Below are 26,490 nucleotides of genomic sequence, written 5' to 3'. Positions count from 1 at the left end.
CTTGAGCACTGTCACCATGAGCACAGACACCATGGTCACATTCAATGTAAGACCTGTCACCACGGGGACTATCAACATTGGCACTGTCACCGTGGGGTTGTCACCACGAGCACTATCACCATGGGCGATGTCTCCATGGGCAGTTTCACCATGAGCACTGTCACTAATGGCACTCTCACCATCGGCACTGTCACCATGGGCACCGTCACCGTGAGCACTGTCACCATGAGCCTTGTCACACTGGGCGCTGTCACCATGGGCACTGTCACTGTGGGCACTGTCCCAATGGGAAGTATCACCCTGGGCTTTGTCAGCCTTGGCACTGTCCCCGTGGGCACTGACACCGTGACATCTATCACCATAAACACTGTAAACATGGGCACTGTCACCATGAGCACGGACACCATGAGCACTGCCACAATGAGCACTGTTATTTATGGCACTGCCAACATGAGCACTGTCACCATGGGCATGACACCATGGGCACTGTCACTGTGAGCACTACACCATGAGAATTGTGACTATGGGCACTGTTACCATGGACAATCTCACCATGGGAACTATCACTGTGAACACTGTCACCATGAACACTGTCACTGTGTGCAGTGTCACCATGCGCACTGTCACTGTAAGGACTATCACCATAAGGAAAGTCACCATGAGCAATGTCACCATGGGCACTGTCACCATTTTGCTCTGCCACCATGTGCAGTGTCACCATGGTTAATATCACCATAGGCACTTTCACTGTGAGAAATGAGACCGTGCGGAATGACTCTATGGGCACTGGCACTATGGGCATTGTCACTGTGAGCACTGTCACAACGGGCACTGTCACCGTGAGAAATCTCACCATGCTAACTGTCCCCATGGGCACTGTCACCGTGAGAAGTGTCACCATGGGCACTGTCACTGTCGGCACTGTCACCATGGGCACTGTCATTGTGGGCACTGTCTCCATGGCCACTGCCACCATGTGCTGTCACCATGAAATCTGTAACAATGCCCATTATCACCGTGTGCACTGTCACCATGGGCACTATCACCCTGAGCACTGTCAGCACGTGCACTGTCACTATTTAGCACTGTCACCAGGTGAACTACCACCATGGGCGCTGTCACGATGTGCACTATCACCGTGAGCACGGTTACCATGGGCACTGTAACAATGCACAGCGTCACCATCAGTATTGTCCCGATGGGAACTGCCACCAAGAGCACTGTCACCATTAGCACTGTCACCACGAGCACTGGCACCTGGGCACTGCTATTATGAGCACTGTCACCATGAGATCTGTCGCTATGAGAACTGCCACCATGGGTATTTTCAACATGAGTACTGTCACCATGGTATTGTCACCATTTGCATTGTCACCATGAGCACTATTACCGTGAGCACTATCACTATGAGCACTCTCACTGTGGTCACTGTCACCATGAGCACTGTCGCCATGGGTACTGGCACAATGTAGACAGGCACCGTGAGCACTGTCACCATGGGCACCATCAGTGTGAGCACTCTCACCATGGTCACTGTCACCTTGGGCACTGTTACCATGAGCACTGTCACCATAGGCAATGGCACCATGGGCCCTGTCATCATGGGCACTCTCACCATGGGCACTATCACTGTGAGCACTGTCACCATGGATACTGCAAACATGAGAACTGTCACCGTGAGTACAGTCTGCACGGGTTGTCACCATGTGCACTCTCACCATGAGAACTGTCAACAGGGGCACTGTCACCATTTATCACTGCCACCATGTGCAGTGTCACCATGGGCACTATCACCATGGAAAGTATCACCGTGAAGACTGTCACCATAAACACTGCAACTGTGTGCAGTGTCACCATGCACACTGTCACCGTAAGGACTATCACTGTAAGCAAAGTCACTATGAGCAATGTCACCATGGGCACTGTCACCATTTTGCACTGCCACCAGGTGCAGTGTCACCATAGGCACTTTCACCGTGAGAAATGTGACCATGCGGAATGTCTCTATGGGCACTGGCACCATGGGCATTGTCACTGTGAGCACTGTCACAACGGGCACTATCACCGTGAGAAATCTCATCATGGTAACTGTCCCCATGGGAACATTCACTGTGAGAAGTGTCACCATGGGCACTGTCACTGTCGGCACTGTTACCATGGGCACTGTCATTGTGGGCACTGTCACCATGGCCACTGCCACCTTGGGCTCTGTCACGATGAACACTGTAATAATACCCATTATCACCGTGGGCACTGTCCCCATGGGCACTATCACCGTGAGCACTGTCAGCATGTGCACTGTCACTATTTAGCACTGTCACCAGGTGAACTACCACCATGGGCACTGTCACGATGTGCACTACCACCGTGAGCACGGTTACCATGGGCACTGTAACAATGCACAGGGTCACCATCGGTACTGTCCCCATGGGAACTGCCACCAAGAGCACTGTCACCATTAGCACTGTCACCACGAGCACTGGCACCTGGGCACTGCTATTATGAGCACTGTCACCATGAGAACTGCCACCATGGGTATTTTCAACATGAGTACTGTTACCATGGGTATTGTCACCATTTGCACTGTCACCATGAGCACTATTACCGTGAGCTCTATCACAGTGAGCACTCTCACTGTGGTCAGTGTCACCATGACCACTGTCGCCATGGGTACTGGCACAATGCGGCCTGGCACCATGAGCCCTGTCACCATGGGCACTATCAGTGTGAGCACTCTCACCATGGTCACTGTCACCATGGGCACTGTTACCATGAGCACTGTCACAATAGGCAATGGCGCCGTGGGATCTTTCACCATGGGCACTGTCATCATGGGCAGTGTCACCATGGGCACTGTCACCATGGGCATTGCCACTATGGGCAGTATCACAGTGAGCACTGTCACCATGGGTACTGCAACCATGAGAACTGTCACCGTGAGTACTGTCTGCATGGGTTGTCACCGTGTGCACTGTCACCATGAGAACTGTCAACATGGGCACTTTCACCATTTTTCACTGCCAACCTGTGCCTTGTCCCCATGGGAACTATTACCATGAGAATTGTCACCATGAGTACTGTCATCATTGGCACTGACACCAAGGGCACGGCCACCATGTGCACAGTTACCAAGGTCACTATCACCGTGAGCACTGTCACCATGGGAACTACCAACATGGGCAATGTCATCATGTGCACTTTCACAATGGGAACTGCCACGATGGGCACTATCAATGGGCGGACTCTCACCATGGGCACTATCACCATGGGCACTGTCACCGTGAGCACCGTCACTGTTGGCACTGTCACCATGAGCACTATTACTGTGAGCACTAGCACCGTGAGCACTCTTACCGTGGTCAATGTCACCATGGGCACTGTCACTATTGGTACTGGCACAATGCGGACTGTCACAGTGTGATCTGTCACCATAGCCACTATCACCATGAGCACTCTCACCGTGGTCACTGTTACCATGGGTACTGTCACTGTGAGCACTGTTACCATAGGCAATGGCTCCGTGGGCACTGACTCTATGGGCACTGTCATCATGGGCATTGTCACCATGGGCAGTGTCACCATGGGCACTGTTAACATGGGCACTATCACCATGAGCCCTGTCACCACGGGTACAGCTACCATGAGCAGTGTCAGCATCGGTTGTGACCGTGTGCATTGTCACAATGAGAACTGTCAGCATGGGAACTGTCACCATTTTTCACTGCCACCATGTGCACTACCACCATGTGCACTGTCACCATGGGCACTATCACCGTGAGCACTGTCACCATGAATACTGTCATCATGGGCACTGTCACCAAGGGCACAGCCACCATGTGCACTGTTAACATGGTCACTATCACCATGAGCACTGTCACCATGGGAACTACCCACATGGGCACTGTCATCATGAGCACTTTCACAATGGGAACTGCCACCATGGGCACTATTAACACGAGCACACTCACCATGGGCACTATCCCCAAGGGCACTGTCAGTTTCAGCACTATCACCATGGGTACTGCAACCATGACCACTGTCACCATAAGCACTGTCCCCATTCTCTGTATCACCATGTGCACTGTCACCATGGGCACTATCACCTTGAGAACTGTCAGCCTGGGCACTGTCACCATGGGTATTGTGACTTTGGGCACTGTCACCATGAGCACTGTCACCTTGGGCACTGGCACAATGTGGACTGTCACCATGAGCACTGTCATCATGGGCAGTATCACCATTAGAAGTGTCACCGTGGTCACTGTCACCATGGCCACACTCACCGTGAGCACTATCACCGTGAGTGTTGTGACCATGGGCACTTTCACCATGGGCAGTGTCCCCATGGACAATTTCACTGTTAGGACTGTCACCGTGGACACTATAACTATGGACACTGTCACCGTGGGCTCTGTCACCATGGGCACTTTCACCATGAGCACTGCCACTCTGACCACTCTCATCATAAGAACTGTCACCATGGGCACTTTCACGATGGGCACTTCCAACATTGACACTATCACCATGAGCAATGTCAACAAGAGAACTGTCGTGGTGGGCAATGTCACCATGCGCAATGTCACCACAAGGACTATCACATTAAGCAATGTCACCATGGGCACTGTCGCCATTTTGCACTGCCACCGTGTGCACTATCACCTTAGGCACTGTCACCATGAGCACTTGATCACTGAGTACTGTCACCATGGGTATTATCACCATGGGCACTGTCCCCGTGAGAACTATCACTGTGAGCAATGCCATGATGGGCACTGGCGCCATGGGTCTTTTCACTATTAGCACTGAAACCATGTGCACTATCACTGTGAGAAATCTCACCGTGCTAACTGTCCCCATGGGCACTGTCGCAGAGAGAAAAGTCATCATGGGCACTTTCACAGTCAGTATTCTCACCATGGGGACTCTCATTGTGGGCAATGTCTCCGTGAGCACTATTACCATGAACACTGCTACCGTGAACACTCTCATGATAAGAACTGTCACCATGGGCACAGACACCATGGGCACTCTCATGGTGTGCACTGTCACCAGGGGCACTGTCACAATGGGCACTGTCACCATGAGCACTGGAACCATGGGCACTCTCACCATGGGCACTATCACCATGAGCAATATCATCATGGGCACTCTCACTATTTTGCACTGCCAGCAGATGCACCATGACCATGTGCACTGTCACCATGGGTAGTGTCACCATCGGGAGTCTCACCATGGGCACTGCCACCATGAGCACTGTCACCAAGAGCACTGTCACCACGAGCACTGCCACCATGAGCACTGTCACAAGAACTGTCAGTATGAGAACTGCCACCATGGGCACTTTCACCATGATTACTATCACCTGGGTATTGTCACCTTTGGCACTGTCACCGTGCGTACTATCACCGTGAGAACTATCACCATGAGCAGTGTCACCGTGGGCACAGCCTTAATGCGGACTGTCATCATGAACACTGTCACCATGGGCACTACCATGGTGAGAACATTCACCGTGGTCACTGTCACCATGGGCACTGTCACCATGAGCACTGTCACTAAGAGCATAATCACCATAGGCACTGTCACCGTGAGAAGAGTCACCATGGGCACTGTCAACATTCGGACTATCACCTTGAGCACTGTCACCAAGAGCACTGTCACCATGAGAAATATCAATAGGATCACTTTCACCGTGAGAACTGTCACCACGGGGACTCTCACCATTGGCACTGCCTCCGAGGGGTTGTCATGATGAGCACTATCACCATGGGCAGTGTCTCCATGGGCAGTGTCACCGTGAGCACTCTCACTATTGGCACTATCAACATCGGCATGGTCACCGTGAGCACTGTCACAATGGGCATTGTCACACTGGGTGCTGTCACCATGGGCACAGTCACCGTTAGCACTCTCACCATGGACACTGTGATCTTGGGCACTGTCACCATGGGCTCTGCCACCGTGGGCACTGTCACAATGGGAAGTATCACCATGGGCTTTGTCAGCGTGGGCAATGTCACCCTGGGCACGGCCACCATGATATCTATCACCATAGGCACTGTCACCATGGGCACTGTCACCATGAGCACAGTCACCATGAGCACTGCCACAAAGAGCACTGTCACTTATGGCACTGTCCTCATGAGAAGTGTCACCATGATCACTGTCACCATGGACAGGACACGCTGGGTATTGTCACCATGGGCACTGTCTATGAGCAGTCTCACCATGGGAATTGTCACCTTAGGTACTGTCATCATGGTCACTGTCACCGTGAACACTTTTACCATCAGCTCTGTTACCCTGGGTATTGTCACCATGGGAAGTATCACCGTGACAGTTGTGAACATGGGCACTCTCACCATGAGCAATGTCACCATGAATAGTGTCACCCTGTGTATTGTCACCATGGGCACTGTCACCGTGAGCACTACACCATGAGAATTGTGACAATGGGCACTGTCCCCATGGTCACATTCACGATAGGAACTAACGCCGTGAACACTGTCACCATGAGCAATGTCACTGTGTGCAGTTTCACCATACACACTATCACCGTAAGCAATGTCACCATGAGCAATATCACCATGGGCACTGTCTCCATTTTGCAGTGCCACCATGTGCAGTGTCACCATGGGCAGTTTCACTATGAGAACTGTCACCATGGGTAATAGCACCATGGGCACTGTCACCGTGAACACTGTCACTATGTGAATTTACACCATAGGCCCTGTCACCGTGAGAATTGTCACCATCGGCACTGTCAACATGGAGACTCTAACCTTGAGCACTGTCACCATGAGCACAGACACCATGGTCACATTCAATGTAAGACCTGTCACCACGGGGACTATCAACATTGGCACTGTCACCGTGGGGTTGTCACCACGAGCACTATCACCATGGGCGATGTCTCCATGGGCAGTTTCACCATGAGCACTGTCACTAATGGCACTCTCACCATCGGCACTGTCACCATGGGCACCGTCACCGTGAGCACTGTCACCATGAGCCTTGTCACACTGGGCGCTGTCACCATGGGCACTGTCACTGTGGGCACTGTCCCAATGGGAAGTATCACCCTGGGCTTTGTCAGCCTTGGCACTGTCCCCGTGGGCACTGACACCGTGACATCTATCACCATAAACACTGTAAACATGGGCACTGTCACCATGAGCATGGACACCATGAGCACTGCCACAATGAGCACTGTTATTTATGGCACTGCCAACATGAGCACTGTCACCATGGGCATGACACCATGGGCACTGTCACTGTGAGCACTACACCATGAGAATTGTGACTATGGGCACTGTTACCATGGACAATCTCACCATGGGAACTATCACTGTGAACACTGTCACCATGAACACTGTCACTGTGTGCAGTGTCACCATGCGCACTGTCACTGTAAGGACTATCACCATAAGGAAAGTCACCATGAGCAATGTCACCATGGGCACTGTCACCATTTTGCTCTGCCACCATGTGCAGTGTCACCATGGTTAATATCACCATAGGCACTTTCACTGTGAGAAATGAGACCGTGCAGAATGACTCTATGGGCACTGGCACTATGGGCATTGTCACTGTGAGCACTGTCACAACGGGCACTGTCACCGTGAGAAATCTCACCATGCTAACTGTCCCCATGGGCACTGTCACCGTGAGAAGTGTCACCATGGGCACTGTCACTGTCGGCACTGTCACCATGGGCACTGTCATTGTGGGCACTGTCTCCATGGCCACTGCCACCATGTGCTGTCACCATGAAATCTGTAACAATGCCCATTATCACCGTGTGCACTGTCACCATGGGCACTATCACCCTGAGCACTGTCAGCACGTGCACTGTCACTATTTAGCACTGTCACCAGGTGAACTACCACCATGGGCGCTGTCACGATGTGCACTATCACCGTGAGCACGGTTACCATGGGCACTGTAACAATGCACAGCGTCACCATCAGTATTGTCCCGATGGGAACTGCCACCAAGAGCACTGTCACCATTAGCACTGTCACCACGAGCACTGGCACCTGGGCACTGCTATTATGAGCACTGTCACCATGAGATCTGTCGCTATGAGAACTGCCACCATGGGTATTTTCAACATGAGTACTGTCACCATGGTATTGTCACCATTTGCATTGTCACCATGAGCACTATTACCGTGAGCACTATCACTATGAGCACTCTCACTGTGGTCACTGTCACCATGAGCACTGTCGCCATGGGTACTGGCACAATGTAGACAGGCACCGTGAGCACTGTCACCATGGGCACCATCAGTGTGAGCACTCTCACCATGGTCACTGTCACCTTGGGCACTGTTACCATGAGCACTGTCACCATAGGCAATGGCACCATGGGCCCTGTCATCATGGGCACTCTCACCATGGGCACTATCACTGTGAGCACTGTCACCATGGATACTGCAAACATGAGAACTGTCACCGTGAGTACAGTCTGCACGGGTTGTCACCATGTGCACTCTCACCATGAGAACTGTCAACAGGGGCACTGTCACCATTTATCACTGCCACCATGTGCAGTGTCACCATGGGCACTATCACCATGGAAAGTATCACCGTGAAGACTGTCACCATAAACACTGCAACTGTGTGCAGTGTCACCATGCACACTGTCACCGTAAGGACTATCACTGTAAGCAAAGTCACTATGAGCAATGTCACCATGGGCACTGTCACCATTTTGCACTGCCACCAGGTGCAGTGTCACCATAGGCACTTTCACCGTGAGAAATGTGACCATGCGGAATGTCTCTATGGGCACTGGCACCATGGGCATTGTCACTGTGAGCACTGTCACAACGGGCACTATCACCGTGAGAAATCTCATCATGGTAACTGTCCCCATGGGAACATTCACTGTGAGAAGTGTCACCATGGGCACTGTCACTGTCGGCACTGTTACCATGGGCACTGTCATTGTGGGCACTGTCACCATGGCCACTGCCACCTTGGGCTCTGTCACGATGAACACTGTAATAATACCCATTATCACCGTGGGCACTGTCCCCATGGGCACTATCACCGTGAGCACTGTCAGCATGTGCACTGTCACTATTTAGCACTGTCACCAGGTGAACTACCACCATGGGCACTGTCACGATGTGCACTACCACCGTGAGCACGGTTACCATGGGCACTGTAACAATGCACAGGGTCACCATCGGTACTGTCCCCATGGGAACTGCCACCAAGAGCACTGTCACCATTAGCACTGTCACCACGAGCACTGGCACCTGGGCACTGCTATTATGAGCACTGTCACCATGAGAACTGCCACCATGGGTATTTTCAACATGAGTACTGTTACCATGGGTATTGTCACCATTTGCACTGTCACCATGAGCACTATTACCGTGAGCTCTATCACAGTGAGCACTCTCACTGTGGTCAGTGTCACCATGACCACTGTCGCCATGGGTACTGGCACAATGCGGCCTGGCACCATGAGCCCTGTCACCATGGGCACTATCAGTGTGAGCACTCTCACCATGGTCACTGTCACCATGGGCACTGTTACCATGAGCACTGTCACAATAGGCAATGGCGCCGTGGGATCTTTCACCATGGGCACTGTCATCATGGGCAGTGTCACCATGGGCACTGTCACCATGGGCATTGCCACTATGGGCAGTATCACAGTGAGCACTGTCACCATGGGTACTGCAACCATGAGAACTGTCACCGTGAGTACTGTCTGCATGGGTTGTCACCGTGTGCACTGTCACCATGAGAACTGTCAACATGGGCACTTTCACCATTTTTCACTGCCAACCTGTGCCTTGTCCCCATGGGAACTATTACCATGAGAATTGTCACCATGAGTACTGTCATCATTGGCACTGACACCAAGGGCACGGCCACCATGTGCACAGTTACCAAGGTCACTATCACCGTGAGCACTGTCACCATGGGAACTACCAACATGGGCAATGTCATCATGTGCACTTTCACAATGGGAACTGCCACGATGGGCACTATCAATGGGCGGACTCTCACCATGGGCACTATCACCATGGGCACTGTCACCGTGAGCACCGTCACTGTTGGCACTGTCACCATGAGCACTATTACTGTGAGCACTAGCACCGTGAGCACTCTTACCGTGGTCAATGTCACCATGGGCACTGTCACTATTGGTACTGGCACAATGCGGACTGTCACAGTGTGATCTGTCACCATAGCCACTATCACCATGAGCACTCTCACCGTGGTCACTGTTACCATGGGTACTGTCACTGTGAGCACTGTTACCATAGGCAATGGCTCCGTGGGCACTGACTCTATGGGCACTGTCATCATGGGCATTGTCACCATGGGCAGTGTCACCATGGGCACTGTTAACATGGGCACTATCACCATGAGCCCTGTCACCACGGGTACAGCTACCATGAGCAGTGTCAGCATCGGTTGTGACCGTGTGCATTGTCACAATGAGAACTGTCAGCATGGGAACTGTCACCATTTTTCACTGCCACCATGTGGACTACCACCATGTGCACTGTCACCATGGGCACTATCACCGTGAGCACTGTCACCATGAATACTGTCATCATGGGCACTGTCACCAAGGGCACAGCCACCATGTGCACTGTTAACATGGTCACTATCACCATGAGCACTGTCACCATGGGAACTACCCACATGGGCACTGTCATCATGAGCACTTTCACAATGGGAACTGCCACCATGGGCACTATTAACACGAGCACACTCACCATGGGCACTATCCCCAAGGGCACTGTCAGTTTCAGCACTATCACCATGGGTACTGCAACCATGACCACTGTCACCATAAGCACTGTCCCCATTCTCTGTATCACCATGTGCACTGTCAACATGGGCACTATCACCTTGAGAACTGTCAGCCTGGGCACTGTCACCATGGGTATTGTGACTTTGGGCACTGTCACCATGAGCACTGTCACCTTGGGCACTGGCACAATGTGGACTGTCACCATGAGCACTGTCATCATGGGCAGTATCACCATTAGAAGTGTCACCGTGGTCACTGTCACCATGGCCACTCTCACCGTGAGCACTATCACCGTGAGTGTTGTGACCATGGGCACTTTCACCATGGGCAGTGTCCCCATGGACAATTTCACTGTTAGGACTGTCACCGTGGACACTATAACTATGGACACTGTCACCGTGGGCTCTGTCACCATGGGCACTTTCACCATGAGCACTGCCACTCTGACCACTGTCATCATAAGAACTGTCACCATGGGCACTTTCACGATGGGCACTTCCAACATTGACACTATCACCATGAGCACTGTCAACAAGAGAACTGTCGTGGTGGGCAATGTCACCATGCGCAATGTCACCACAAGGACTATCACATTAAGCAATGTCACCATGGGCACTGTCGCCATTTTGCACTGCCACCGTGTGCACTATCACCTTAGGCACTGTCACCATGAGCACTTGATCACTGTGTACTGTCACCATGGGTAATATCACCATGGGCACTGTCACCGTGAGAACTATCACCGTGAGCAATGCCATGATGGGCACTGGCGCCGTGGGTCTTTTCACTATTAGCACTGAAACCATGTGCACTATCACTGTGAGAAATCTCACCGTGCTAACTGTCCCCATGGGCACTGTCGCAGAGAGAAAAGTCATCATGGGCACTGTCACAGTCAGTATTCTCACCATGGGCACTCTCATTGTGGGCAATGTCTCCGTGAGCACTATTACCATGAACACTGCTACCGTGAACACTCTCATGATAAGAACTGTCACCATGGGCACAGACACCATGGGCACTCTCACGGTGTGCACTGTCACCAGGGCCACTGTCACAATGGGCACTGTCACCATGAGCACTGGAACCATGGGCACTCTCACCATGGGCACTATCACCATGAGCAATATCATCATGGGCACTCTCACTATTTTGCACTGCCACCAGATGCACCATGACCATGTGCACTGTCACCATGGGCAGTGTCACCATCGGGAGTCTCACCATGGGCACTGCCACCATGAGCACTGTCACCAAGAGCACTGTCACCACGAGCACTGCCACCATGAGCACTGTCACAAGAACTGTCATTATGAGAACTGCCACCATTGGCACTTTCACCATGATTACTATCACCTGGGTATTGTCACCTTTGGCACTGTCACCGTGCGTACTATCACCGTGAGAACTATCACCATAAGCAGTGTCACCGTGGGCACAGCCTTAATGCGGACTGTCATCATGAACACTGTCACCATGGGCACTACCATGGTGAGAACATTCACCGTGGTCACTGTCACCATGGGCACTGTCACCATGAGCACTGTCACTAAGAGCATAATCACCATAGGCACTGTCACCGTGAGAAGAGTCACCATGGGCACTGTCAACATTCGGACTATCACCTTGAGCACTGTCACCAAGAGCACTGTCACCATGAGAAATATCAATAGGATCACTTTCACCATGAGAACTGTCACCACGGGGACTCTCACCATTGGCACTGCCTCCGAGGGGTTGTCATGATGAGCACTATCACCATGGGCAGTGTCTCCATGGGCAGTGTCACCGTGAGCACTCTCACTATTGGCACTATCACCATCGGCATGGTCACCGTGAGCACTGTCACAATGGGCATTGTCACACTGGGTGCTGTCACCATGGGCACAGTCACCGTTAGCACTCTCACCATGGACACTGTGATCTTGGGCACTGTCACCATGGGCTCTGCCACCGTTGGCACTGTCACAATGGGAAGTATCACCATGGGCTTTGTCAGCGTGGGCAATGTCACCCTGGGCACGGCCACCATGATATCTATCACCATAGGCACTGTCACCATGGGCACTGTCACCATGAGCACAGTCACCATGAGCACTGCCACAATGAGCACTGTCACTTATGGCACTGTCCTCATGAGAAGTGTCACCATGATCACTGTCACCATGGACAGGACACGCTGGGTATTGTCACCATGGGCACTGTCTATGAGCAGTCTCACCATGGGAATTGTCACCTTAGGTACTGTCATCATGGGCACTGTCACCGTGAACACTTTTACCATCAGCTCTGTTACCCTGGGTATTGTCACCATGGGAACTATCACCGTGACAGTTGTGAACATGGGCACTCTCACCATGAGCAATGTCACCATGAATAGTGTCACCCTGTGTATTGTCACCATGGGCACTGTCACCGTGAGCACTACACCATGAGAATTGTGACAATGGGCACTGTCCCCATGGTCACATTCACGATAGGAACTAACGCCGTGAACACTGTCACCATGAGCAATGTCACTGTGTGCAGTTTCACCATACACACTATCACCGTAAGCAATGTCACCATGAGCAATATCACCATGGGCACTGTCTCCATTTTGCAGTGCCACCATGTGCAGTGTCACCATGGGCAGTTTCACTATGAGAACTGTCACCATGGGTAATAGCACCATGGGCACTGTCACCGTGAACACTGTCACTATGTGAATTTACACCATAGGCCCTGTCACCGTGAGAATTGTCACCATCGGCACTGTCAACATGGAGACTATAACCTTGAGCACTGTCACCATGAGCACAGACACCATGGTCACATTCAATGTAAGACCTGTCACCACGGGGACTATCAACATTGGCACTGTCACCGTGGGGTTGTCACCACGAGCACTATCACCATGGGCGATGTCTCCATGGGCAGTTTCACCATGAACACTGTCACTAATGGCACTCTCACCATCGGCACTGTCACCATGGGCACCGTCACCGTGAGCACTGTCACCATGAGCCTTGTCACACTGGGCGCTGTCACCATGGGCACTGTCACTGTGGGCACTGTCCCAATGGGAAGTATCACCCTGGGCTTTGTCAGCCTTGGCACTGTCCCCGTGGGCACTGACACCGTGACATCTATCACCATAAACACTGTAAACATGGGCACTGTCACCATGAGCACGGACACCATGAGCACTGCCACAATGAGCACTGTTATTTATGGCACTGCCAACATGAGCACTGTCACCATGAGCACTGTAACCATGGGCATGACACCATGGGCACTGTCACTGTGAGCACTACACCATGAGAATTGTGACTATGGGCACTGTTACCATGGACAATCTCACCATGGGAACTATCACTGTGAACACTGTCACCATGAACACTGTCACTGTGTGCAGTGTCACCATGCGCACTGTCACTGTAAGGACTATCACCATAAGGAAAGTCACCATGAGCAATGTCACCATGGGCACTGTCACCATTTTGCTCTGCCACCATGTGCAGTGTCACCATGGTTAATATCACCATAGGCACTTTCACTGTGAGAAATGAGACCGTGCGGAATGACTCTATGGGCACTGGCACAATGGGCATTGTCAGTGTGAGCACTGTCACAACGGGCACTGTCACCGTGAGAAATCTCACCATGCTAACTGTCCCCATGGGCACTGTCACCGTGAGAAGTGTCACCATGGGCACTGTCACTGTCGGCACTGTCACCATGGGCACTGTCATTGTGGGCACTGTCTCCATGGCCACTGCCACCATGTGCTGTCACCATGAAATCTGTAACAATGCCCATTATCACCGTGTGCACTGTCACCATGGGCACTATCACCGTGAGCACTGTCAGCACGTGCACTGTCACTATTTAGCACTGTCACCAGGTGAACTACCACCATGGGCGCTGTCACGATGTGCACTATCACCGTGAGCACGGTTACCATGGGCACTGTAACAATGCACAGCGTCACCATCAGTATTGTCCCGATGGGAACTGCCACCAAGAGCACTGTCACCATTAGCACTGTCACCACGAGCACTGGCACCTGGGCACTGCTATTATGAGCACTGTCACCATGAGATCTGTCGCTATGAGAACTGCCACCATGGGTATTTTCAACATGAGTACTGTCACCATGGTATTGTCACCATTTGCATTGTCACCATGAGCACTATTACCGTGAGCACTATCACTATGAGCACTCTCACTGTGGTCACTGTCACCATGAGCACTGTCGCCATGGGTACTGGCACAATGTAGACAGGCACCGTGAGCACTGTCACCATGGGCACCATCAGTGTGAGCACTCTCACCATGGTCACTGTCACCTTGGGCACTGTTACCATGAGCACTGTCACCATAGGCAATGGCACCATGGGCCCTGTCATCATGGGCACTCTCACCATGGGCACTATCACTGTGAGCACTGTCACCATGGATACTGCAAACATGAGAACTGTCACCGTGAGTACTGTCACCATGAGTACAGTCTGCACGGGTTGTCACCATGTGCACTCTCACCATGAGAACTGTCAACAGGGGCACTGTCACCATTTATCACTGCCACCATGTGCACTGTCGCCATGGGCACTATCACCATGGAAAGTATCACCGTGAAGACTGTCACCATAAACACTGCAACTGTGTGCAGTGTCACCATGCACACTGTCACCGTAAGGACTATCACTGTAAGCAAAGTCACTATGAGCAATGTCACCATGGGCACTGTCACCATTTTGCACTGCCACCAGGTGCAGTGTCACCATAGGCACTTTCACCGTGAGAAATGTGACCGTGCGGAATGTCTCTATGGGCACTGGCACCATGGGCATTGTCACTGTGAGCACTGTCACAACGGGCACTATCACCGTGAGAAATCTCATCATGGTAACTGTCCCCATGGGCACATTCACTGTGAGAAGTGTCACCATGGGCCCTGTCACTGTCGGCACTGTTACCATGGGCACTGTCATTGTGGGCACTGTCACCATGGCCACTGCCACCTTGGGCTCTGTCACGATGAACACTCTAATAATACACATTATCACCGTGGGCACTGTCCCCATGGGCACTATCACCGTGAGCACTGTCAGCATGGGCACTGTCACTATTTAGCACTGTCACCAGGTGAACTACCACCATGGGCACTGTCACGATGTGCACTACCACCGTGAGCATGGTTACCATGGGCACTGTAACAATGCACAGGGTCACCATCGGAACTGTCCCCATGGGAACTGCCACCAAGAGCACTGTCACCATTAGCACTGTCACCACGAGGACTGCCACCTTGGGCACTGCTATTATGAGCACTGTCACCATGAGAACTGCCACCATGGGTATTTTCAACATGAGTACTGTCACCATGGGTATTGTCACCATTTGCACTGTCACCATGAGCACTATTACCGTGAGCTCTATCACAGTGAGCACTCTCACTGTGGTCAGTGTCACCATGACCACTGTCGCCATGGGTACTGGCACAATGCGGCCTGGCATCATGAGCCCTGTCACCATGGGCACTATCAGTGTGAGCACTCTCACCATGGTCACTGTCACCATGGGCACTGTTACCATGAGCACTGTCACCATAGGCAATGGCGCCGTGGGAACTTTCACCATGGGCACTGTCATCATGGGCAGTGTCACCATGGGCACTGTCACCATGGGCATTGCCACTATGGGCAGTATCACTGTGAGCACTGTCACCATGGGTACTGCAACCATGAGAACTGTCACCGTGAGTACTGTCTGCATGGGTTGTCACCGTGTGCACTGTCACCATGAGAACTGTCAACATGGGCACTTTCACCATTTTTCACTGCCAACCTGTGCCTTGTCCCCATGGGAACTATTACCATGAGAACTGTCACCATGAGTACTGTCATCATTGGCACTGTCACCAAGGGCACGGCCACCATGTGCACAGTTACCAAGGTCACTATCACCGTGAGCAGTGTCACCATGGGAACTACCAACATGGGCAATGTCATCATGAGCACTTTCACAATGGGAACTGCCACCATGGGCACTATCAATGGGCGGACTCTCACCATGGGCACTATCACCATGGGCACTGTCACCGTGAGCACCGTCACTGTTGGCACTGTCACCATGAGCACTATTACTGTGAGCACTAGCACCGTGAGCACTCTTACCGTGGTCAATGTCACCATGGGCACTGTCACTATTGGTACTAGCACAATGCGGACTGTCACAGTGTGATCTGTCACCATAGCCACTATCACCATGAGCACTCTCACCGTGGTCACTGTTACCATGGGTACTGTCACTGTGAGCACTGTTACCATAGGCAATGGCTCCGTGGGCACTGACTCTATGGGCACTGTCATCATGGGCATTGTCACCATGGGCAGTGTCACCATGGGCACTGTTAACATGGGCACTATCACCATGAGCCCTGTCACCACGGGTACAGCTACCATGAGCAGTGTCAGCATCGGTTGTGACCGTGTGCATTGTCACAATGAGAACTGTCAGCATGGGAACTGTCACCATTTTTCACTGCCACCATGTGCACTACCACCATGTGCACTGTCACCATGGGCACTATCACCGTGAGCACTGTCACCATGAATACTGTCATCATGGGCACTGTCACCAAGGGCACAGCCACCATGTGCACTGTTAACATGGTCACTATCACCATGAGCACTGTCACCATGGGAACTACCCACATGGGCACTGTCATCATGAGCACTTTCACAATGGGAACTGCCACCATGGGCACTATTAACACGAGCACACTCACCATGGGCACTATCCCCAAGGGCACTGTCAGTTTCAGCACTATCACCATGGGTACTGCAACCATGACCACTGTCACCATAAGCACTGTCCCCATTCTCTGTATCACCATGTGCACTGTCACCATGGGCACTATCACCTTGAGAACTGTCAGCCTGGGCACTGTCACCATGGGTATTGTGACTTTGGGCACTGTCACCATGAGCACTGTCACCTTGGGCACTGGCACAATGTGGACTGTCACCATGAGCACTGTCATCATGGGCAGTATCACCATTAGAAGTGTCACCGTGGTCACTGTCACCATGGCCACACTCACCATGAGCACTATCACCGTGAGTGTTGTGACCATGGGCACTTTCACCATGGGCAGTGTCCCCATGGACAATTTCACTGTTAGGACTGTCACCGTGGACACTATAACTATGGACACTGTCACCGTGGGCTCTGTCATCATGGGCACTTTCACCATGAGCACTGCCCCTCTGACCACTCTCATCATAAGAACTGTCACCATGGGCACTTTCACGATGGGCACTTCCAACATTGGCACTATCACCATGAGCACTGTCAACAAGAGAACTGTCGTGGTGGGCAATGTCACCATGCGCAATGTCACCACAAGGACTATCACATTAAGCAATGTCAAAATGGGCACTGTCGCCATTTTGCACTGCCACCGTGTGCACTATCACCTTAGGCACTGTCACCATGAGCACTTGATCACTGAGTACTGTCACCATGGGTATTATCACCATGGGCACTGTCCCCGTGAGAACTATCACTGTGAGCAATGCCATGATGGGCACTGGCGCCATGGGTCTTTTCACTATTAGCACTGAAACCATGTGCACTATCACTGTGAGAAATCTCACCGTGCTAACTGTCCCCATGGGCACTGTCGCAGAGAGAAAAGTCATCATGGGCACTTTCACAGTCAGTATTCTCACCATGGGGACTCTCATTGTGGGCAATGTCTCCGTGAGCACTATTACCATGAACACTGCTACCGTGAACACTCTCATGATAAGAACTGTCACCATGGGCACAGACACCATGGGCACTCTCATGGTGTGCACTGTCACCAGGGGCACTGTCACAATGGGCACTGTCACCATGAGCACTGGAACCATGGGCACTCTCACCATGGGCACTATCACCATGAGCAATATCATCATGGGCACTCTCACTATTTTGCACTGCCAGCAGATGCACCATGACCATGTGCACTGTCACCATGGGTAGTGTCACCATCGGGAGTCTCACCATGGGCACTGCCACCATGAGCACTGTCACCAAGAGCACTGTCACCACGAGCACTGCCACCATGAGCACTGTCACAAGAACTGTCAGTATGAGAACTGCCACCATGGGCACTTTCACCATGATTACTATCACCTGGGTATTGTCACCTTTGGCACTGTCACCGTGCGTACTATCACCGTGAGAACTATCACCATGAGCAGTGTCACCGTGGGCACAGCCTTAATGCGGACTGTCATCATGAACACTGTCACCATGGGCACTACCATGGTGAGAACATTCACCGTGGTCACTGTCACCATGGGCACTGTCACCATGAGCACTGTCACTAAGAGCATAATCACCATAGGCACTGTCACCGTGAGAAGAGTCACCATGGGCACTGTCAACATTCGGACTATCACCTTGAGCACTGTCACCAAGAGCACTGTCACCATGAGAAATATCAATAGGATCACTTTCACCGTGAGAACTGTCACCACGGGGACTCTCACCATTGGCACTGCCTCCGAGGGGTTGTCATGATGAGCACTATCACCATGGGCAGTGTCTCCATGGGCAGTGTCACCGTGAGCACTCTCACTATTGGCACTATCAACATCGGCATGGTCACCGTGAGCACTGTCACAATGGGCATTGTCACACTGGGTGCTGTCACCATGGGCACAGTCACCGTTAGCACTCTCACCATGGACACTGTGATCTTGGGCACTGTCACCATGGGCTCTGCCACCGTTGGCACTGTCACAATGGGAAGTATCACCATGGGCTTTGTCAGCGTGGGCAATGTCACCCTGGGCACGGCCACCATGATATCTATCACCATAGGCACTGTCACCATGGGCACTGTCACCATGAGCACAGTCACCATGAGCACTGCCACAAAGAGCACTGTCACTTATGGCACTGTCCTCATGAGAAGTGTCACCATGATCACTGTCACCATGGACAGGACACGCTGGGTATTGTCACCATGGGCACTGTCTATGAGCAGTCTCACCATGGGAATTGTCACCTTTGGTACTGTCATCATGGGCACTGTCACCGTGAACACTTTTACCATCAGCTCTGTTACCCTGGGTATTGTCACCATGGGAACTATCACCGTGACAGTTGTGAACATGGGCACTCTCACCATGAGCAATGTCACCATGAATAGTGTCACCCTGTGTATTGTCACCATGGGCACTGTCACCGTGAGCACTACACCATGAGAATTGTGACAATGGGCACTGTCCCCATGGTCACATTCACGATAGGAACTAACGCCGTGAACACTGTCACCATGAGCAATGTCACTGTGTGCAGTTTCACCATACACACTATCACCGTAAGCAATGTCACCATGAGCAATATCACCATGGGCACTGTCTCCATTTTGCAGTGCCACCATGTGCAGTGTCACCATGGGCAGTTTCACTATGAGAACTGTCACCATGGGTAATAGCACCATGGGCACTGTCACCGTGAACACTGTCACTATGTGAATTTACACCATAGGCCCTGTCACCGTGAGAATTGTCACCATCGGCACTGTCAACATGGAGACTCTAACCTTGAGCACTGTCACCATGAGCACAGACACCATGGTCACATTCAATGTAAGACCTGTCACCACGGGGACTATCAACATTGGCACTGTCACCGTGGGGTTGTCACCACGAGCACTATCACCATGGGCGATGTCTCCATGGGCAGTTTCACCATGAGCACTGTCACTAATGGCACTCTCACCATCGGCACTGTCACCATGGGCACCGTCACCGTGAGCACTGTCACCATGAGCCTTGTCACACTGGGCGCTGTCACCATGGGCACTGTCACTGTGGGCACTGTCCCAATGGGAAGTATCACCCTGGGCTTTGTCAGCCTTGGCACTGTCCCCGTGGGCACTGACACCGTGACATCTATCACCATAAACACTGTAAACATGGGCACTGTCACCATGAGCACGGACACCATGAGCACTGCCACAATGAGCACTGTTATTTATGGCACTGCCAACATGAGCACTGTCACCATGAGCACTGTCACCATGGGCATGACACCATGGGCACTGTCACTGTGAGCACTACACCATGAGAATTGTGACTATGGGCACTGTTACCATGGACAATCTCACCATGGGAACTATCACTGTGAACACTGTCACCATGAACACTGTCACTGTGTGCAGTGTCACCATGCGCACTGTCACTGTAAGGACTATCACCATAAGGAAAGTCACCATGAGCAATGTCACCATGGGCACTGTCACCATTTTGCTCTGCCACCATGTGCAGTGTCACCATGGTTAATATCACCATAGGCACTTTCACTGTGAGAAATGAGACCGTGCGGAATGACTCTATGGGCACTGGCACTATGGGCATTGTCACTGTGAGCACTGTCACAACGGGCACTGTCACCGTGAGAAATCTCACCATGCTAACTGTCCCCATGGGCACTGTCACCGTGAGAAGTGTCACCATGGGCACTGTCACTGTCGGCACTGTCACCATGGGCACTGTCATTGTGGGCACTGTCTCCATGGCCACTGCCACCATGTGCTGTCACCATGAAATCTGTAACAATGCCCATTATCACCGTGTGCACTGTCACCATGGGCACTATCACCGTGAGCACTGTCAGCACGTGCACTGTCACTATTTAGCACTGTCACCAGGTGAACTACCACCATGGGCGCTGTCACGATGTGCACTATCACCGTGAGCACGGTTACCATGGGCACTGTAACAATGCACAGCGTCACCATCAGTATTGTCCCGATGGGAACTGCCACCAAGAGCACTGTCACCATTAGCACTGTCACCACGAGCACTGGCACCTGGGCACTGCTATTATGAGCACTGTCACCATGAGATCTGTCGCTATGAGAACTGCCACCATGGGTATTTTCAACATGAGTACTGTCACCATGGTATTGTCACCATTTGCATTGTCACCATGAGCACTATTACCGTGAGCACTATCACTATGAGCACTCTCACTGTGGTCACTGTCACCATGAGCACTGTCGCCATGGGTACTGGCACAATGTAGACAGGCACCGTGAGCACTGTCACCATGGGCACCATCAGTGTGAGCACTCTCACCATGGTCACTGTCACCTTGGGCACTGTTACCATGTGCACTGTCACCATAGGCAATGGCACCATGGGCCCTGTCATCATGGGCACTCTCACCATGGGCACTATCACTGTGAGCAGTGTCACCATGGATACTGCAAACATGAGAACTGTCACCGTGAGTAAAGTCTGCACGGGTTGTCACCATGTGCACTCTCACCATGAGAACTGTCAACAGGGGCACTGTCACCATTTATCACTGCCACCATGTGCAGTGTCACCATGGGCACTATCACCATGGAAAGTATCACCGTGAAGACTGTCACCATAAACACTGCAACTGTGTGCAGTGTCACCATGCACACTGTCACCGTAAGGACTATCACTGTAAGCAAAGTCACTATGAGCAATGTCACCATGGGCACTGTCACCATTTTGCACTGCCACCAGGTGCAGTGTCACCATAGGCACTTTCACCGTGAGAAATGTGACCATGCGGAATGTCTCTATGGGCACTGGCACCATGGGCATTGTCACTGTGAGCACTGTCACAACGGGCACTATCACCGTGAGAAATCTCATCATGGTAACTGTCCCCATGGGCACATTCACTGTGAGAAGTGTCACCATGGGCACTGTCACTGTCGGCACTGTTACCATGGGCACTGTCATTGTGGGCACTGTCACCATGGCCACTGCCACCTTGGGCTCTGTCACGATGAACACTGTAATAATACCCATTATCACCGTGGGCACTGTCCCCATGGGCACTATCACCGTGAGCACTGTCAGCATGTGCACTGTCACTATTTAGCACTGTCACCAGGTGAACTACCACCATGGGCACTGTCACGATGTGCACTACCACCGTGAGCACGGTTACCATGGGCACTGTAACAATGCACAGGGTCACCATCGGTACTGTCCCCATGGGAACTGCCACCAAGAGCACTGTCACCATTAGCACTGTCACCACGAGGGCTGCCACCTTGGGCACTGCTATTATGAGCACTGTCACCATGAGAACTGCCACCATGGGTATTTTCAACATGAGTACTGTCACCATGGGTATTGTCACCATTTGCACTGTCACCATGAGCACTATTACCGTGAGCTCTATCACAGTGAGCACTCTCACTGTGGTCAGTGTCACCATGACCACTGTCGCCATGGGTACTGGCACAATGCGGCCTGGCACCATGAGCCCTGTCACTATGGGCACTATCAGTGTGAGCACTCTCACCATGGTCACTGTCACCATGGGCACTGTTACCATGAGCACTGTCACAATAGGCAATGGCGCCGTGGGAACTTTCACCATGGGCACTGTCATCATGGGCAGTGTCACCATGGGCACTGTCACCATGGGCATTGCCACTATGGGCAGTATCACAGTGAGCACTGTCACCATGGGTACTGCAACCATGAGAACTGTCACCGTGAGTACTGTCTGCATGGGTTGTCACCGTGTGCACTGTCACCATGAGAACTGTCAACATGGGCACTTTCACCATTTTTCACTGCCAACCTGTGCCTTGTCCCCATGGGAACTATTACCATGAGAATTGTCACCATGAGTACTGTCATCATTGGCACTGTCACCAAGGGCACGGCCACCATGTGCACAGTTACCAAGGTCACTATCACCGTGAGCACTGTCACCATGGGAACTACCAACATGGGCAATGTCATCATGTGCACTTTCACAATGGGAACTGCCACGATGGGCACTATCAATGGGCGGACTCTCACCATGGGCACTATCACCATGGGCACTGTCACCGTGAGCACCGTCACTGTTGGCACTGTCACCATGAGCACTATTACTGTGAGCACTAGCACCGTGAGCACTCTTACCGTGGTCAATGTCACCATGGGCACTGTCACTATTGGTACTGGCACAATGCGGACTGTCACAGTGTGATCTGTCACCATAGCCACTATCACCATGAGCACTCTCACCGTGGTCACTGTTACCATGGGTACTGTCACTGTGAGCACTGTTACCATAGGCAATGGCTCCGTGGGCACTGACTCTATGGGCACTGTCATCATGGGCATTGTCACCATGGGCAGTGTCACCATGGGCACTGTTAACATGGGCACTATCACCATGAGCCCTGTCACCACGGGTACAGCTACCATGAGCAGTGTCAGCATCGGTTGTGACCGTGTTCATTGTCACAATGAGAACTGTCAGCATGGGAACTGTCACCATTTTTCACTGCCACCATGTGCACTACCACCATGTGCACTGTCACCATGGGCACTATCACCGTGAGCACTGTCACCATGAATACTGTCATCATGGGCACTGTCACCAAGGGCACAGCCACCATGTGCACTGTTAACATGGTCACTATCACCATGAGCACTGTCACCATGGGAACTACCCACATGGGCACTGTCATCATGAGCACTTTCACAATGGGAACTGCCACCATGGGCACTATTAACACGAGCACACTCACCATGGGCACTATCCCCAAGGGCACTGTCAGTTTCAGCACTATCACCATGGGTACTGCAACCATGACCACTGTCACCATAAGCACTGTCCCCATTCTCTGTATCACCATGTGCACTGTCAACATGGGCACTATCACCTTGAGAACTGTCAGCCTGGGCACTGTCACCATGGGTATTGTGACTTTGGGCACTGTCACCATGAGCACTGTCACCTTGGGCACTGGCACAATGTGGACTGTCACCATGAGCACTGTCATCATGGGCAGTATCACCATTAGAAGTGTCACCGTGGTCACTGTCACCATGGCCACTCTCACCGTGAGCACTATCACCGTGAGTGTTGTGACCATGGGCACTTTCACCATGGGCAGTGTCCCCATGGACAATTTCACTGTTAGGACTGTCACCGTGGACACTATAACTATGGACACTGTCACCGTGGGCTCTGTCACCATGGGCACTTTCACCATGAGCACTGCCACTCTGACCACTGTCATCATAAGAACTGTCACCATGGGCTCTTTCACGATGGGCACTTCCAACATTGACACTATCACCATGAGCACTGTCAACAAGAGAACTGTCGTGGTGGGCAATGTCACCATGCGCAATGTCACCACAAGGACTATCACATTAAGCAATGTCACCATGGGCACTGTCGCCATTTTGCACTGCCACCGTGTGCACTATCACCTTAGGCACTGTCACCATGAGCACTTGATCACTGTGTACTGTCACCATGGGTAATATCACCATGGGCACTGTCACCGTGAGAACTATCACCGTGAGCAATGCCATGATGGGCACTGGCGCCGTGGGTCTTTTCACTATTAGCACTGAAACCATGTGCACTATCACTGTGAGAAATCTCACCGTGCTAACTGTCCCCATGGGCACTGTCGCAGAGAGAAAAGTCATCATGGGCACTGTCACAGTCAGTATTCTCACCATGGGCACTCTCATTGTGGGCAATGTCTCCGTGAGCACTATTACCATGAACACTGCTACCGTGAACACTCTCATGATAAGAACTGTCACCATGGGCACAGACACCATGGGCACTCTCACGGTGTGCACTGTCACCAGGGCCACTGTCACAATGGGCACTGTCACCATGAGCACTGGAACCATGGGCACTCTCACCATGGGCACTATCACCATGAGCAATATCATCATGGGCACTCTCACTATTTTGCACTGCCAGCAGATGCACCATGACCATGTGCACTGTCACCATGGGCAGTGTCACCATCGGGAGTCTCACCATGGGCACTGCCACCATGAGCACTGTCACCAAGAGCACTGTCACCACGAGCACTGCCACCATGAGCACTGTCACAAGAACTGTCATTATGAGAACTGCCACCATGGGCACTTTCACCATGATTACTATCACCTGGGTATTGTCACCTTTGGCACTGTCACCGTGCGTACTATCACCGTGAGAACTATCACCATGAGCAGTGTCACCGTGGGCACAGCCTTAATGCGGACTGTCATCATGAACACTGTCACCATGGGCACTACCATGGTGAGAACATTCACCGTGGTCACTGTCACCATGGGCACTGTCACCATGAGCACTGTCACTAAGAGCATAATCACCATAGGCACTGTCACCGTGAGAAGAGTCACCATGGGCACTGTCAACATTCGGACTATCACCTTGAGCACTGTCACCAAGAGCACTGTCACCATGAGAAATATCAATAGGATCACTTTCACCATGAGAACTGTCACCACGGGGACTCTCACCATTGGCACTGCCTCCGAGGGGTTGTCATGATGAGCACTATCACCATGGGCAGTGTCTCCATGGGCAGTGTCACCGTGAGCACTCTCACTATTGGCACTATCACCATCGGCATGGTCACCGTGAGCACTGTCACAATGGGCATTGTCACACTGGGTGCTGTCACCATGGGCACAGTCACCGTTAGCACTCTCACCATGGACACTGTGATCTTGGGCACTGTCACCATGGGCTCTGCCACCGTTGGCACTGTCACAATGGGAAGTATCACCATGGGCTTTGTCAGCGTGGGCAATGTCACCCTGGGCACGGCCACCATGATATCTATCACCATAGGCACTGTCACCATGGGCACTGTCACCATGAGCACAGTCACCA

The sequence above is a fragment of the Mesoplodon mirus genome (assembly GCF_964341445.2).
Source record: "Mesoplodon mirus genome assembly, contig: SUPER_3_unloc_1, whole genome shotgun sequence".
Lineage (NCBI taxonomy): Eukaryota > Metazoa > Chordata > Mammalia > Artiodactyla > Ziphiidae > Mesoplodon > Mesoplodon mirus.
Note: the sequence above shows the minus strand (reverse complement) of the source record.